The sequence below is a fragment of the Vicugna pacos genome, chromosome 21 (genome assembly GCF_048564905.1).
Source record: "Vicugna pacos chromosome 21, VicPac4, whole genome shotgun sequence".
NCBI classification, from domain to species: Eukaryota; Metazoa; Chordata; class Mammalia; order Artiodactyla; family Camelidae; genus Vicugna; species Vicugna pacos.
Genome location: NC_133007.1, coordinates 18,759,519 through 18,775,465, shown reverse-complemented (window position 1 = coordinate 18,775,465; position 15,947 = coordinate 18,759,519). Strand labels below are relative to the sequence as shown.

At 44.7% G+C, this 15,947-nt stretch overlaps 1 protein-coding gene and 1 non-coding gene across 3 annotated transcripts in view; both read left to right on the top strand.

Moving 5' to 3' along the window:
• PBX1 (PBX homeobox 1) overlaps nucleotides 1-15,947 on the top strand; it is a 279,686-nt gene that overhangs the window by 46,878 nt on the left and 216,861 nt on the right. The gene's annotated exons all lie outside the window — the stretch shown is intronic.
• TRNAV-AAC (transfer RNA valine (anticodon AAC)) lies at nucleotides 9,213-9,286 on the top strand. Its single transcript has one exon. It is a non-coding gene; the product is annotated as a tRNA-Val (tRNA).

Below are 15,947 nucleotides of genomic sequence, written 5' to 3'. Positions count from 1 at the left end.
ACTGAGCAGATTAAGTGAGTTAATATACACAGAGTGACTGGAACGGTCCTCAGCGTGTAGGAAACACTCCGTGGGAATGTCCTTTAAAAAGTCCTTCCCGAAATACTTTTACAAATTACAACTATCTTTGTATTTCCTCTTCCTAAGTTTCTCATTCTGTGTGATTCTTAAAGATTTAAGTGGCTCATGTTCAGGCCTTATGTTCCAGGTTTGGACCCTTAATGCTTTGTTACCCTGCCTATGGGCAAGCCATCTGGGGTCGTCACCTAGATAATTACACCAAAAGCCACAGAATGCATTTTATACCAACTGCACTGAGGTTGTCCCTGTTCTCAGAAGAGGGACACTCTGCTGACTCTCCCAGGTTGCTCTGTGTCCTCTGCCTGGTGTGCATTCCCTGTGTTCCACACCACCTGGCAAACTTTTCTTCCTTCTTCAAGGACCAGCTCTGATCCGTATCAGTAGTGCCATAAAATGATTCTTACCTTCCGCAGGCTCCTCCCGTGAGTCCTCAGAGAGGGCGCAGACCCCGGGGCTGTGTCCTGCTCTGTGTTTGTGTGTGTGAGGGGCCCCCAGGCTCTCCCAGATCAGCACCAGCAGTTAGCAGTGCCCCTTATATAGTTAATGCTCCATATCTTTAGAAATAAACAAACGGGGACCTTTTAACAATGGTATAAATACCTTTATCTTAACCTGCATTTCTGGTGAAGTTGCCTTAGGGGAGAGATAAATCAAACTCCGTTAGGATCTGACTGACCTCTTAGTCGGCGGTGGGATGACTCCAGAGCAAGTACTATCTAATGGTGGATTTTTCTGGGGGAAGGCTGCAGCTAGGCTGCCCCTGAGGTCCTTTCTCTTCTCCTGGAGCCTGGAGTGGTGCTCGCATGAAGACCTGGCATGCCCTCATTGCCTCGCCAAAGAAGTAGGACTTGAGCAGGGAGCCCCACCACCTCTCAGGGACAACCTTCCTAGAATCTTTCTGTGGGGTGTCTAATGAGGGGGAAAGCAGCATAGAATGGAAGAAACCAAGCATGTTTTTTTTGCCCATAACACTTAGGAAGCACGGTTATGGTTCTGCTATTCTGTGCCTTGGGGCCTTCAGTGATTGGGCCTCCCCTGTGTGTCCAAGTACAGGAAAGCAGGAAAGCAGGATGGAGACCAGGTGAGAGGGGGCGTGTGTCTGAGAGACTGTTTTGTCTACCTTCTCCCATTTTAGCAATGAGAGTGTAGCAAAGTGGGATGAAGTGACTTGACCAAGGACAAGCTAGTTTATGCTGAAGGCTTGGATCCAGGTCTTAGGACAGTGGTTCTCCAGTCCCTAGCCATGCTGCCTTCTGAATCCCAGGTTCCCACGGTCAGGTCAGCGCCCAGACGCCTGCCGGTTCTCCAGTTGCACCTTTCTTGTCTGTTGCCTCTTTCTCTCTGGCTTCCACCCCGGCTCCCTCCTTCCTCATTCATTCTCTCTGTTTCTGTGGCTTCTGGCTCTTGCAACATTCCTACCTAGACCATTGATTTTTTTTTTTGTCAACGGACTGATAAGGGTCTCCACTTCGACTTTGCTCTGCCTCCATTTTTACCCTCCAAAATGTGGAGGCAGCTGATAAAAATGGACTCCCAGACGTTTTGCAGGTCTGAATCCGGCCTCAATACAGTGCACGTGGTACTGATGGACGGATTTGGTAGGGCAGGACAGGCTGGTGGCGTAGGCTGGCCCTCCTGGGCATGTCAGCTGAACTCTGGAAGTATGTTCAACTTTCCCTTTTATTCTAGGGGACTGAGGACTCTTCAAAGCTGTGTATTTCTCAGGTAGTCAAAAGCAGTTTATGGACACGGTTTCTATGTGTAGTAACCATGTAAGAAATAAGAAAAAGAGTTGAGCTGGATCTCAGTTTTTTTTAATAAACAATCTGTGGGCTACCCCAGGGGCCACTTTATTTCCATTTCTATTTCTGGTTGAAATACTCTTTTATTTATTTATTTTTTATTTAATTAATTTTTAATGGAGGTCCTGGGAATTGAACCCAGGACCTCGTGCATGTTAAGCATGCACTCTACCACTGAGCTATACCCACCTCTAGAAATACTGTTTTAAGTAACCACAAGGAATTGAAAAACAAAATCTCACTTACTATTTTTTTCCTCCATATCTTATTTTCTCTGCCCTGGTAGATACAGACAAGACATTTTTTTTTCTGGACTTTCTCTTTCTTTCAAGCAGATGACTCTTTGTAAAGGTGGCGCAGGGCTGACTTTACGTGATGTTGATTCCCCACAGATGACAGGCCTTCAGACGCCGGCCTTCTAAATGTTAGGTGCCACGTTGACCTTTTGTGATCAATTTGTTTTTATCCAGCTTTATTAAGAGCCAGCCACCGCACCATTGATTGGATCGACGCGGTGGTGATGTGAAGCAGTCCCTAAACGTGGCCAGAGTATAACCAGACTGACTTTTGTGTGGTTTTTGTTTTCTGGACATGGACTCTGTTAGTTAGAACAGCATTTAATTGTGCCCACCACCATTCCATAAAACCCACGAGACAGTTACAAATGACCCGTCACAAGACGGGAGAGATGCAGTAGAAGGAAGGGGGGAGGGGGAGCCGGCAGGCCTCGTGCAAATGGCCGCAAGACCCTCTTGGCTTTGGGATTTGCTTCCCTGGGCCGGATGTGCCTGGAAAGGTCTCAGAGGTTAAGAGCCAGGAGTCTGGGGAGGCGAAGGGTTATTGCATTTGATTACTGAGGTGCCTTCCAGGTGGTCACCATAGAAATCCTTTTCACTGGGGTCTCCTGAGATGCCAAACCCAGGCTGTGTCCATGTGGAATATGGTCACGTGAACTGCGGGGACGGGGCTCACTAGGTCGGTTCCGTCTCTTTCTATATTTGGCCTCTGGAGCTGCGGCTGGGTGACTCCCAGTAAACTTTCCAATGGCTGTTCTCCAAACCTGGAGCTGATTCAGTGTGTGAACATGTCTAGGCCGGTCCCTGACGTTGCCATCAGGGCCTGGTCCAGGAGGCATGCTCCTGCGGCCCTGGGCCCCTGGCGTCCCCGGGTCTATGCACCGAGGCTCCTGCTGTCCCTCTGTCCTCCATGTCTCCCTCCCCAATTTTCCTTCCTCCTGCTCCTGTGGTGTGTGATAGGAAAATCTGTTCACCCATCTATGTTGGTGGGAAATCCTAGGTTAGGCCAAGTAATAACACCTTGCAATTATTTAGCATTATTTTGGGTGTATCTCCCTTGAGAAATAAATTCCTGGGAGTATGCTGGTAAAATGAGTTTCAGTTAGCTGAATCATGTTTTATAGCTACTGATGTTATTAATTTAGAAATCTGTTCTCAAGGACAAAAACAGGACCAAGGCCATCTCAGCCATCTCACACTTGAAATTCTCAGTGAAGGTTTGAGAGGCATGTTTTCTGATAAATTTCAAGGTATAAACACTTTATGTAATGGAGAAAAAAAGAATCCGCAATTGCATTTTCTTGACATAAACTTGAGAGGGAGCTGCGTTTTCCGAGATCATCGAGTGCTTTCAAGTGTAGTAATAATAACTAATATTTATTGATATTTCTCATGTGCTAGGCCCGGTGCTAAATCCGTTGACATAGATCATTTCACATAATCCTGTTAATAATCCTTTGAGGACTGGAATATATTTGTCCTAATTTACAGATTTTGAGACCGAAGTTCAAATAAGTGAAGTCACTTGCTCAAGGTCGTACAGCTGTTAAATAAATGGTAGATGTGGGATTGGGACCCACCTGGAGTCCAACTCCAGAGGTCAGATCGTGTTACCCCTTGGCTGTTTCTTTCCTGTTATTGGTGAAATAGCATATCTTCATCTCAAATATTATTTAAAAATTCCTTAAGTTTACATGTTAGAGCCCGTAGGCCCTGTGCTGGTGCCTTTAAATTTTTATTTCCCTAAGAGATTATAACTAAGGCTACTGTCTAGGGGTAGCCAGCTCAGTTGGTCGGAGCTAATGGGGCCAAGGTGACAGGGTTCAACCCCCATATGAGTCTGTTGGCTGGGCTGAGTTTCATGGCCATGGAAGTAACCTTTCACCTGGGCCAGCTGCCCCACAAGTGAATGTTGCTGATCTGAGAGAAAACGGCCAGGATTGTGGCTAAAACAGTGCAGACCTCTTAACCAGCCACCTAAGACTATGGCTGGTGGTTTATGTTGGGACGAGCTATTATTACCATGTTTAGCTGCTTAAAACAGCAATTAAAATTTTTTGCATTTTTTTTTAATTGAAATATAGTCAGTTACAGTGTGTCAATTTCTGGTGTTTCAGTCATGCATATACATACATATATATATATATTCCTTTTCATATTCTTTTTCATTATAGATTACTGCAAGATATTGAATATACTTCCCTGTGCTATATGGTGAAACTTGTTTATCTATTTTATATATAGTAGTTAGCATCTGCAAATCTCGAACTCCCACTGTATCCCTTCCCACCCCCTTTCCCCCCTGGTAACCGTAAGTTTGTTCTCTATGGCTGTGAGTCTGTTTCAGAACGGCAATTCTGAGTGTGCTCCATGGAGCTAATGTTTGTTGTAATGTTTGCGTATGAGAAAAGGTTGCCTTGTCAGGTAAGTTTGGGAAACGTGTTAACGTGCACTGGAAATCTTCCAGAGGGTGTATATGGTAGTGGGAGGTTGCTTTTCAGAATCTGTTTGAGCCGAGGACCTTCTCCCTGGACTAGGATTCTTAGAAATATACGTTAGAAAATTCTGTCTTAAGGTGTGTTTGCTCTGTTGCTCTGGTCATTTTAAGTCTCTATAGTGGTGGTGTCTTTCCACATCAGGGGAGAACGAATTACAGTTGAAAAGATCAGTTTCCACATTCCCCAAACTTCTGTCTGGGTCTCCTTTCAGCAGGTTGTAGCTTTACCTCTGAAGTTCATCCGCATCTCTTGTCCCATTTTCTCTTTTTTGTCCTAGTTTTGTACCTGGGATTCTGTTCCTGCCCACACCACGTGCCCCAGGTTAATGACACAGCGGGGACTAGAACCCAGATCTCTGGGCTCGGGCCCATTTCGCTTTCCAACAGCCTATGCTGCCTCCCAGTGGACAGAGCATTTGCAGGGAGCGGAGATGTTAGTACCTGATTCTTTTCTAGAAAAAGAATTGCGTGGTGGCTGTTAGCATTCCTTTGGCCTGCCCTTGCTCTCAGTTTGTAAAGTGGCATTGTCTTACCTCTCTGGGCAAGACTGAAAAACCCTTTTAACATCCTCCCCCCCAAATTAGCAGTGATCATTAACAAACACTTGAAAGCATCCATCCCTTAAGGGTTCTAAGAATGGATTCTAAGTTGACTTTCTATTGGGAGAATAATCATCACATTGGAGGGACTCAGGAGATACAGGACACCAGCCCCTAGCCTTCTCCGGGGAATGCTGACGTTCACCTGAATCTTGTCAAAGATGACCTGCGACTCCAGTCCTCACTGCCTCCTTTATTTCTCTGTTTAACTCGGTACAACTCGCGTGGCAATTTCGGGGGTCTGATAATTTGGAGAATAAGTGAAAGATAAGTTTTATTTTACTTAAAAAAAAATAAAGTCCAAGTGAATGATCGTTATAGTCTATCCCTCAGTAATATTTAGATGCAATTCCTGAAGAACAGTAGAGCTGCCAAAATCAGTAGGGTTTTTTACCAAGCTCTGCTTCAGTAATCCTATCGCTTGCCTGAAGAATTCATTATCCTGAAATAAACACATTAGGAACTCCGTGGTCTTTTACATCTCTAATATTTATGAAGTACTGAGGCTCCCAGCCAGCAAGAGGGAAGCAGGTAATTCCCAGCAATCAGTTAAATAGACGTTGGCTGATTTGGATTGCAGAATATAGGTGCTTGATTAGCTCCATATATGGACATGCATTGTTCTTCAGTCATTCAAAAGCTACCCAATTATGAATATTGAGGTATCGTGTTCTGGCTTTTAACATAAGGCACTTACCTTTTAATTGGCCATCAGCTTTGTTTTTAGCTGGGATGTGTCTCCACTGGGATTCAAACGGAATGGGGAGATAATCAGCCAGTAAGCAGAGAAAAGGGTAAAATGATCATGCGTGATGAAGTGGCAGGAGGGAAAGTTAGGGTTAGGCTAGAGGGAGAGGAACAAAAGGGGGAAACTCACAGGAAACCAGCTCCCTTTGCTGCCACACTGCCAGGCACACCGCTTTTGAAAGCACCTTTTAATTTCCCTCTTCAGTTTTCAGGTGGGACAGATGGACGTGTTGGAGCTGACATCTACCAGCTTGATCACAAACTTGACTCCTCTCTGCCCTTAAACCCTGAGCCAAGCAGAGGGCGGGGCATTGGATCCTCACTGCACAAACTTGGCAGGGAAAAAAAGACCATTAAGTGAAGGCTAATTGGAAGCTGCCCCAAACTGCACTCTGTTGGAGCTATTTACAATATCTTTCAAGCAGCGACTTACTAGATTATTCAGTTAAGGGACTGTGGGTGGGGGGAGCCTCCAGCTGACCTGAAGGACCAGCTGGTTTGAATGTGGTGCTGGACACTTTCTTAAATTCTCGAAATATTAACTCCTACATGATCTTAATCCTTGGTGCATAGCCTTAAACGCTCCCCTTTGGAACAGGAGCAGGGCACCTCTCCTGGGTCATGTATCTCTTTATATTCTGATGAAAGCTATGGTCCGCTCCCCAGAAAGTGAACTTAGATATACACATTTTTCCCATGTAATTTCAGGAAGCTCAGGAAACCCTGCAAGACAATCCATGGATCTCCTAATTTTGTCAGGTTGAAAGATCCTGCTTCAGATGCAGTGATTGGGCCAGGAAGTTTTCTAGGTCCTAGAGAAATAACAGTGTGGGTACCCAGTACCTCTCAGTGAATGCCCTGATGATCTGTGTCTTTTCAAAGCATTTTGTCCGCTGTTCTTCCCCTCCTGCTGCATGGTGATTACAGTAAGTTTTGTTTGTTCATGATTTTGTAGTTTACAGGGCACTTTTTAAACATCTCATTTAGCTCTCATCAGCATCCCGCCAGGTAAGAGAATATTGTTTTCACTGTCACTAATTGCTTTCTCTGTTAAAAGTCCTAATTCTCTCCCAGGCTCCATCCCATCTAACTATGTGCCTCTTTGATGGAGAGCAAGGTGGGGTGAGAGGGGGTGGGCTGGGAGGCGGCACATCTACAGTAAGCACCACTCAGAGAGGTGAAGGTGACACTGTTGACCTTGCTTACATCAACTTCTGGTGTTGAGATGAGGACACGGGAACTATTTTTTCCTTATCCACGGTTGGGTGTCTCCAAGTCTGATCTTACTGATTTTGAATTTGTGATAATCGTTGCAGAGATGTGGCTGAAGTTTCACTGATAAGGCAGATCCATCAAACACATATTTTAAAGATCTAAGGCAAACTTTTAGAAAAACATAGACTACCTTAGAAAAAAAATTTGTATTCAAGCATTTCAGAAATACCCATTTGTATTTAAATACAAAGATGCAGATCTAAGTTTTTTTATTAGAGCAGGTCTCATAAGTCACTGCTTAGAGGCTATATTTTGTTAGTGTAATTCCAGCTAACTGTAATTATCGTACGCACGCAAACATGGTAACATTTTTATATCTTTAAGAATAGTCCTTATCATTTTACGCTCTTTTACCAATTCACCTACTTGCGTGTGTGTGTGTGTGTGTGTGTGTGTGTGTGTGTGTGTGTAGTTTTTCCTTCCGTCCTCACCTCCCCACCTGTTGACAGGAAGTAGGGGACTTGTCCACAACTATATCCCCACAGCCTAAAACCAGGTAGCTGACTGAATGCATTGATTGGATTTGCAGCTATCGACTTCAGGTTTGCGGAGGAAAGCTAAAGACATTTTTTCTCTTCAATTCATCTTTTCCATTTTGTCAGTTGTCCTCCTCTTTCCCTGCCTTTATATTTTTGCCTTCTTTTTCTTTTATAGCCAGTGAGGAAGAATTAGGTTTTCAGAACCTATTATGGACATTTGCCTAAATGCTGAAGGTGTGGGAAAGCATTGTGAAGGGATGGCCTGGGGGAGTGTTTTGGGACGGGGCCTCGGGGTGCAGACTGGCTTCCTGCCCGTTCTTTTCCAGAGTCAGTTTGACGTCAGTGGCTCTGTGATCCAGGGCTGACTTGGTTGGCTGTTCCATAAGCAACGAAGGAGTTCTTTTCTTTTCTTTCTTTTTTTTTTTTAAATTAAAAACTTATTTATTTATTTATTTTTTCATTTAAATTTTTTTTATTTTTTCATTTAAAAATTAATTAAAATATTTAATTTTTTAATTTAAAAATTAATTAACTTTTAATGAAGGATCTCTGAATAGAAATTATCATGAAATTTAGCCATCCCTTTTGGTACCTGTTCCATCTATTTGGCCATAATGAATAATCTTTCACATCAAAGGTGTATATTTGGCCAGTGGAGTTTCTTAACAACTCCATGGAGAAGAGGAAGGATGGACATACCTAATCAGAAGGGGTTTTGTGGCTCAGGAGCGCAAGAACGAAATTCAGAATTCACGGTATTCCTCCTGTGTCTGCCTGTAGAATGTTTAAATAGGCATTGGGTAGATCTCTTCTACCATTTTGTTTCCGTCTTCTTTTAAGAATGCAGTGAATTTGAAGCAATAAGGCCCCATCATTCATATCAAATCGGGTCAATGAAACCAGCTTTTACCCTCCCTCCTTGTGAGTGAGCCCTGGCTGCACAGGTGCATCACATCACGGGACTGTTGGGACATTGTTAGGGTCACTCCATCAGGTGTCAGTTGGGTCAGACAGTCCAGGAGAAGCTTCCGTGGAGGTGTCATCTCAGATTACCCAGCCTCCTTTCTGCTGTGGCACTGGCTTTAATACCTGTAAATGCTGAGTAGATGCTTCTCTAAGTGGCCCCAGGAGGCACAGCTGGGCTGGGAATGATCCCTGTGTAGGAGAAATCATCATACTGGGAGGGGTTGTTCTACAGCAGTGGGCTGCCAGACATCCTGACTGCTGTTCCTGGTTTGGTTTCTGCTGAAGCCATTCCGGGAACGCTGTCGTGACACACCTCCGTCTCTGCTGCACTTCGTCAGTGCTTTGGATGCTGTTAGTTTACCTGCATGAAATTTCAGACCCAGAGAGTCTTCCGTGCTGACACACGGGTGGACTTTGAACTCTCAAGTTCTTGTTTTGGTGGTGGGTAGTTAGGTTTATTTATTTGTCAGGGAGGTGTATAGCTCAGTGGTAGGGCATGTGCCTAACAAGCACAAGGTCCTGGGTTCAATCCCCAGTACCTCCATTAAGAAAGAAATAAAACAAAAAGCCCAAAATATTTATTTGTCTATTTATTTACTTGTTTGTTTGTTTGTTTTCTTTACTGGAGGTACTGGGGATTGAACCCAGGACCTCATGCATGCTAAGCATACACTCTACCACCGAACTATCCCCTCCCCCTCTGAACTCCCAAGGTCTTGATTGATCTTTTTATATAGTAGTGACTGGAGGAGGAGGTTCTCTTGGTTGTTGCCCTCAGCCTGTGACCAATGTATACTCACCTGAACCGAGCTCTTCCTTGTTCAGGATGAATTAGGTGCTTGATTTGTACACGCTCTTGGGCTCATCTCTTCAAATGCCTTCACATTGTCTACCTATCCTATGCTTACCACTGCCCTAAACCAAATCCTTTCCTCTGCCCTGGTCCTGGGAGTCATGGCAGTCACATTTTGAAACACTTGCATGATCTCCAACTGGCTGTTAGAGATGACTGTCCTCGTCCGGCACATTGCTGGCGTGGGCTCACATGCACGCAGACAACGCTCACCATCCAGACACACCATTGTCTTTCTTTAAATGCCCCCCTTCCTTCTCTTCTTCTCTGCACATAGCACGCCATCATCTCCGGAGGTAAGAACTGCCCCATTACACACGAGATGATCATCGCTAATGCGGTGGGTACAGACAGATAGAGACATCTAGCAGCGTGTTAATAAAAAGGCCTGGTGAGGAATAGAAAAGTGTCGCCCCCAGGTAATTCTAATAGACTGCCTGCAGTTTGCTCTAACCAGGACTGGAGAGGGGGTGGGATAAGGAATCGGGGAGAGAGGGTGCACGCATGTGTTAGGTCAGAGGAAAGATTTCTGTGCCTGGCTTTCTTCTTGTCTAGGAAATTTTAAAAGCTTCTTCTGCTTAGGCAAAAGCAGAGCCTTGCCAGGGTTCCGTTCCCTCCAAGCTGGGAAGGATGCAGTGGATCTCACCTGCATCCCCAAGCAGCCATCTAAACGCCAAAGCCAGTGAGTTTCTGAGGCTTTCTTTGGGCTGTGTCTCTCTGCCTCTTCCTTGTGCGTTATGTCATCCCTCTTTGCCTTTGTCTGTGTCTCTCTCCATGTCTCTGTGGCTTGGCATTGGTGCCTGGCTGGTCCCCACTTCTCTGTGTTTCTTGGTTTCCGCCAAGCCTGCCTCACGCCTTTCATTACCACGTTAACAAACTCGAGTCGTGCCCAGCGAGGACGCCTCATACGTTATGCTAATGATCAAGAGACATGTTAATGATATTTTAGAAGCCTAATTAGTGGAATATATAACTATATGCAATTTGGTAATGGACTGTGACAACAAGTTGTTAAAAGGGGGCTTGACAAATCCAGTTGCGTGTGGCCTGAGACAAACAGGAGCTGAGAATGGATGGGTGGAGATCAGATGGGGAGAGAGGGGGCTGGAGGTGGCAATGCTGTGTGTCCGTTGAAGTGGGGGTCGGTCTTTCTTACGGCTTGTTGCTTTCCTGTCATCCTTCCATCGTCCTTAACCCACAGGGCAAACTGGATGAGAAGAATTGTTTATTAATATTTCTTAAGCAATTGCTTACTCTTGTCATTGATCATACACACATATCTTTGTTAGAAGTGTTATTTTGATTATGTTATTCTCCGCCACATCCTTACTTGCCTTGTGTAATAGTAGATACGTATACACAGAAGATAGAAGGTAGGTTCTAGTACCAAAGAGAAACTTTATTGTGTTATAAACTAGCGATTGAGACCCTATAAACTGGGAAATTATCTGTCTTGTGTCTATCAACGTCTTGGTAGTGTTGGTAGGAGCGAAGAAAGGAGTGGTGTGTGTAAAATCATTCAGCTGTTTGAATGTCGTTATCTGTCAATGAAAGAATCGGTTAGAGGCATATATTTCTCCAGTTGGAACCATCTTCCCCCTAGTGCAGTGATTCCCATTTTGTGGGCCACGGACCCTGGGGGAAGCCATGAAGCTGTTGGAAAGGTTCGGTATATCTTTGTGGACGCCAGATGTCGTCTATGAACAGAGCAGTGCCGTGCACGCACACACAGGTGCACGTGTAGATGCACCTCCTGCAGTTCTTTCAGCGCGTGAGATGCCGTGGTGGTTAATAAAATGCACGTTCACTTAAAAAAAGCATCTTTCAGTTCCTATTGACTTCTTGTCATGTGCGTCTTTCCTGCATCTGCAGAAGCTGAAAACACAACGACTGTCTCATAGCGGTCCTTGCAATTTTTTATTAAAAAGGGAGACTGTACGTTCACAAAGTGTGGGAACCTTTGCCTAGCCTGGTGTCATCAGTGTAAAACTTGAAGCAAATAACTTTTACTTTTGACAACTATTTTAATTCTAGAAAATATGTTTGTGAAAATTGGCTTAAGTGTTGCCTGCTTCTCCAGTAACTATTACAAATTTGGGACTATATTTCCATAGGGTAGAAATTTCCCCTTAGTCAGAATTGACCTGTTTTCCTACAGAATGTGTGACATCATGGCCCACCACCCAGACTGGAGCACTGTGGTGTACAGGCGGCGCTAGCTTATGGGAACGTGGGTTCCAGAAACTTAACTCTCTTTATTTTTCGCCCAGGGTGAAAATGCCCAGGAGAGGCAGGCTTGCAGTACCACACTCCACCACTAGGGAAAGCGTTCAGAACCATACAGTCAAGTTTGCAGCTTCTTGATGGACCAGGACAGTCACAGAGACCAAGACAGTTAGAGTCCTGGGCATCAGTTCCATACCCATGAAATGCATTTTCTCAGGTTATTGGCAGTGAGGTGTAACTGTAGTTTTTCCCTCGCTGTGCTTCCCAAGGCAATATGCCCTGTTACTGCTGAGGAAGGGAGAAGGGTGTAGATTTCTTTGTTGGGTCTTCATTATTTACTGAGCATCACCTCTGTGTCTGACACAGTGCTAAGTACTTTTCATTACTCACCGGCTCAAGCTTCACCATGTGATCTCTCTCTGGGCTGGGACTAGGACACGGGCTTGGGGACAGAACAGCCTGCCACTGGGGTGCGTAGGTTAGTTCTCGAGGTTCTCTTCCTTTGCCTTGCTCCGTGTCACCTTAAAGGATTGACTGTAAAAAAGAAAGACGGAAAAACGTGTATCACGCCTCTTATTTCATCATGCCCTCTTGACATCCAAGACACTGAGTCTTCTGAATTCAGACACTACCCATTGTCATGCTTGTGATAAACGCTTGCCGGTGAGAGGACTTGTCTTTTAAAGAGGGGTGGTGATTGTCTTTGTAGAAATGTGCAAAGAAGATCTGCCTGGAATCCCTTTCTGAATGCAGTGAGTCAAAAATGCTGTGTGGTTTTGGAACTCTGAGAAACTTGTGTTCTTTTTTTTCTCTCGTGTTCTGTCTTCTCTCCTTCTTTGACTGTCCCCAGCATTGAGACTTTAGAGGCGTGGATTCCCATCTTTGAAACCCTGATGCCCTAACTGTCAGGTTGCCCCATACCCAGGTAACCTTTCACATTTCACTACTTCAGCATCCTCATGCCTCAGGTGAGCAGCGCCCTGGGCTTCTTCCTTCTCTGTGTCCTCTACATTTTTATTGATAAAGCGCTGGAGGGAGAATATGCATGAGCTCAGGATTCTGTTATTGCGGCTGATACTTGTTTCCAGTTAAAAATGAGAACTAATTTTAGGGAGGGAGATGGAAAAGGAAAAAGTTTATAAGTGAGCCAGTGGAAAAAGCACATTCATTATCAGTGTCTTTCTCACTGAGTCGTTTGAAGCTGGGAAAATTAGCAACTGCTTTGAAGCTCAGAAGATCTTTCATCTTTGTGTGTGTGAGTGTGTGCGTGTGTGTGTGTGTGCGCGCGTAACATTAAGCTGAGATTCTTTTTCTTGCCACTTATTTGGTTTTTCTGCTAATAATGAAATTATAATGAGATCCCTGATGGGATTTTAAAAAAAAAGGAAAAACACCTCACATGAATTATCCGTTTCCCCCTCACTCTCCTGCCTTTCTATAAAATCTATTCTGCATAATAGGTCTTTGTCTCTGGATTTGAGACAGAACTGAAGGAGGCCAGAAGTTGGAGGTGCCCCCAGTGTTCTTTCTAGGGACCAGGATGCAAGGGTCTGTTGGGTAGAGAATGCTCTCTTTTCTTCCACCTCCCAGACCTGCTCCTCCCTGGACCCAGTCACCCCTATTCTAAACGCCTCCAACTTTGAGGAAAGGATGAAGGCAAGTATTAGATGTTTTTGCAGGCTGGATGTTCAGTTAATCTGAAGTGCACATAGTCCTTACCCCGCCCCTTTGAACCCTGAGAATTCCTGACTTGGTCTTGTGTGGAGGGATGGAATATCTGTCTTGATTGGGAGAAGCAGGGTGTTTTGAAACCCTGGGAAAACCTTGGAGAGTATTGAACATTTCTGGTAGCAGGTTTCTCTCCCGTCACCTCCAGTTCCTGTCTTCTTGTTCTTCATCAGCAGGGCTTTGGCAAAAGCCATTGATTAAAGAGGGCTCATTGCCCTAGCTGAGTGCTCTTCGTCCAGGCCTGGATTTCTCCATGTGGGTGAATAGATGGAACCCTTGGTCGAATGAATCGATGTACAGACTGTTCAAGACAGACACACGCTTGTCTAATTTCCAAATTTCTGTCTGTAGGAAAGGCAATGTTGTGGTCTATTCCAATGAACAGTATAAGCCTTGGCAACTCTCTCCATAATTCAGCCTAAATCTTTTCTGCCTCGGTATTTTGGCTTAAGCTGGAGACAGCCAGCTGTTGTATCTTAGTACTCTAGAAGAATGAGGTATCAAAATGGGTGGGATGAGTATGTCTTGTCTCTCGCTGTGGTTTGTTCAAAGGCTATTTCCTGAATCTCCCATGTTTAGGTTTTTTTCTGATCAGCACTAATGGCCAGTTTCAGGACCTCACTCCCACTCCTGTCTTAGGGTCCCCCTCTCTTTCTTCCTTCTCACCATAAAACAGGTATAATAAAGCTGGGGAATCTTTACAGTTGGTGATTTTATATCATAGATCAAAGATCAAAGCAGAGGAATACACAGCAACCGTAAAATTAACTGCTTTTTCAATTTTACAATGCTTTCAGTGATAGAGAATCTTATAAATTTAATATTAATTAAACACTTAGCTTTTAACCTCCTCCTGCATCTACTTTTGGCTGGTCGCTGGGAAAAATTAATTGGGCATCTTAAATCTTGTGTTACTATACGCCTTGACAGGAGGGGTTTCAAAAGCACTTATAACTTCAGCAAAATGCACTTGGAGCATTTGTCCTTCTCCTCACCTAATTGAAAATGCTCCCCCCAACCCTTTTTTTTTCCTAACGTAAAATGAACCATTTGCTAATTTTCTTTTTTAAGCAAGTATAACTTACAGTCCCTTTCCATAGCCTAAGCTTTAATTCAGCCCCTTGTCAGGTTTAACACCTCACAAAGTGGAAGCCATTGGACTTCCGTGATTATAAATGTGCTATTGATTTTGGAATGCATTGGGACAGATGTGTGGGTGGCATTTGCTCAGCCTGATCATTGTGTCCCCTGCAGCTTCTGTGTGTTCAGTTCCGCGAGAGTTGCCTCCTGCCTCAGCGAGCCTGGTAGGAGGCAGGGCTCACCTTGGCCATGGTGAGCCCATGTGGTGGCTCGGAGGCTGTGGTACCCGAGCATAGAGCCTCAGCAGCATGACAGGAGAGTCAGAATAGCAGAGACAGGAAGGAATATTCCCCTTGAAGAGCATCCCAAGAGATAGGAAGCCAATGTGATGGACGAGGTGAAAACAAGGGAAGCCTAGGTGGATCATGTTTTCTGAGCTCCCAAAGGGACTGAACTTGGCCCTTGCTTGGGGGATGGATAGCACTCTCTCTTTAATAGCCAGGCAGGCGTCCGTGTCTGTGCTTGAGAAGTGGCTCCGTAGATATAATAATAATTGGTAACTCCATTGCTTCCCTGTAGTACTTTGTTCTCCAGTGAGTGTGGAGAACTTTCATCCATGTCACCTCATTTTTTTCTCACATATCACTGTGAAATCCTTAGAGGTGGGCAAGATCCGGCCTCTGAGTTTCACCAGGCTGGTCTCCTGCTGGGGCCATGCACTTGAACCTCATAGCTGGGAGTAATAGAACCCGGGCCCCAAGAAGGCCTCTTTCTGTTCCTGTTTTAGGTTCGGGTGACTGAGAAGTAGTCCATCGATGGCTTTTGGGAATGCCTGTTCTTAGCAAAGTGCGCTGTGGAATTCCCCTGGTTCATGTGCACCTCTTTGAGAAAACTCAAAGAAAACTAAATTTGGTGGAAAAAATTTAAAGAGTCATCATTCACTTTACAAAAGTGTTTTGAGACATCTACTGTAAAGTGGCTTGCTTCAGGTTTGCTTTAAATCGCCAAGTCTTCTACTCTTCTACCTTCTAATGAGATTATGAATCAGCTTATAACCAATGCTCCTGGAGCATATTTTTTTGGATAAGGTCCGGGATGTAGACTCGCAGCACAGCCGTCTCTAGTCTTCTGCGCTGAGCTGCAGTGTTCCTCGCTCTCCAGGTCCCCGACAGTCACCTTGACAATCCCTGATGGCAGTAGACAACGTTTAATCCAACTGTGAAATAATAAATTAGTTCTGGAGTCCCCAGTAGAACTGGGATCCCTAGCTTTACGCACCTGGCTGGTCTGCACTCCCTGTGAAGCCATCGCTGTTTCT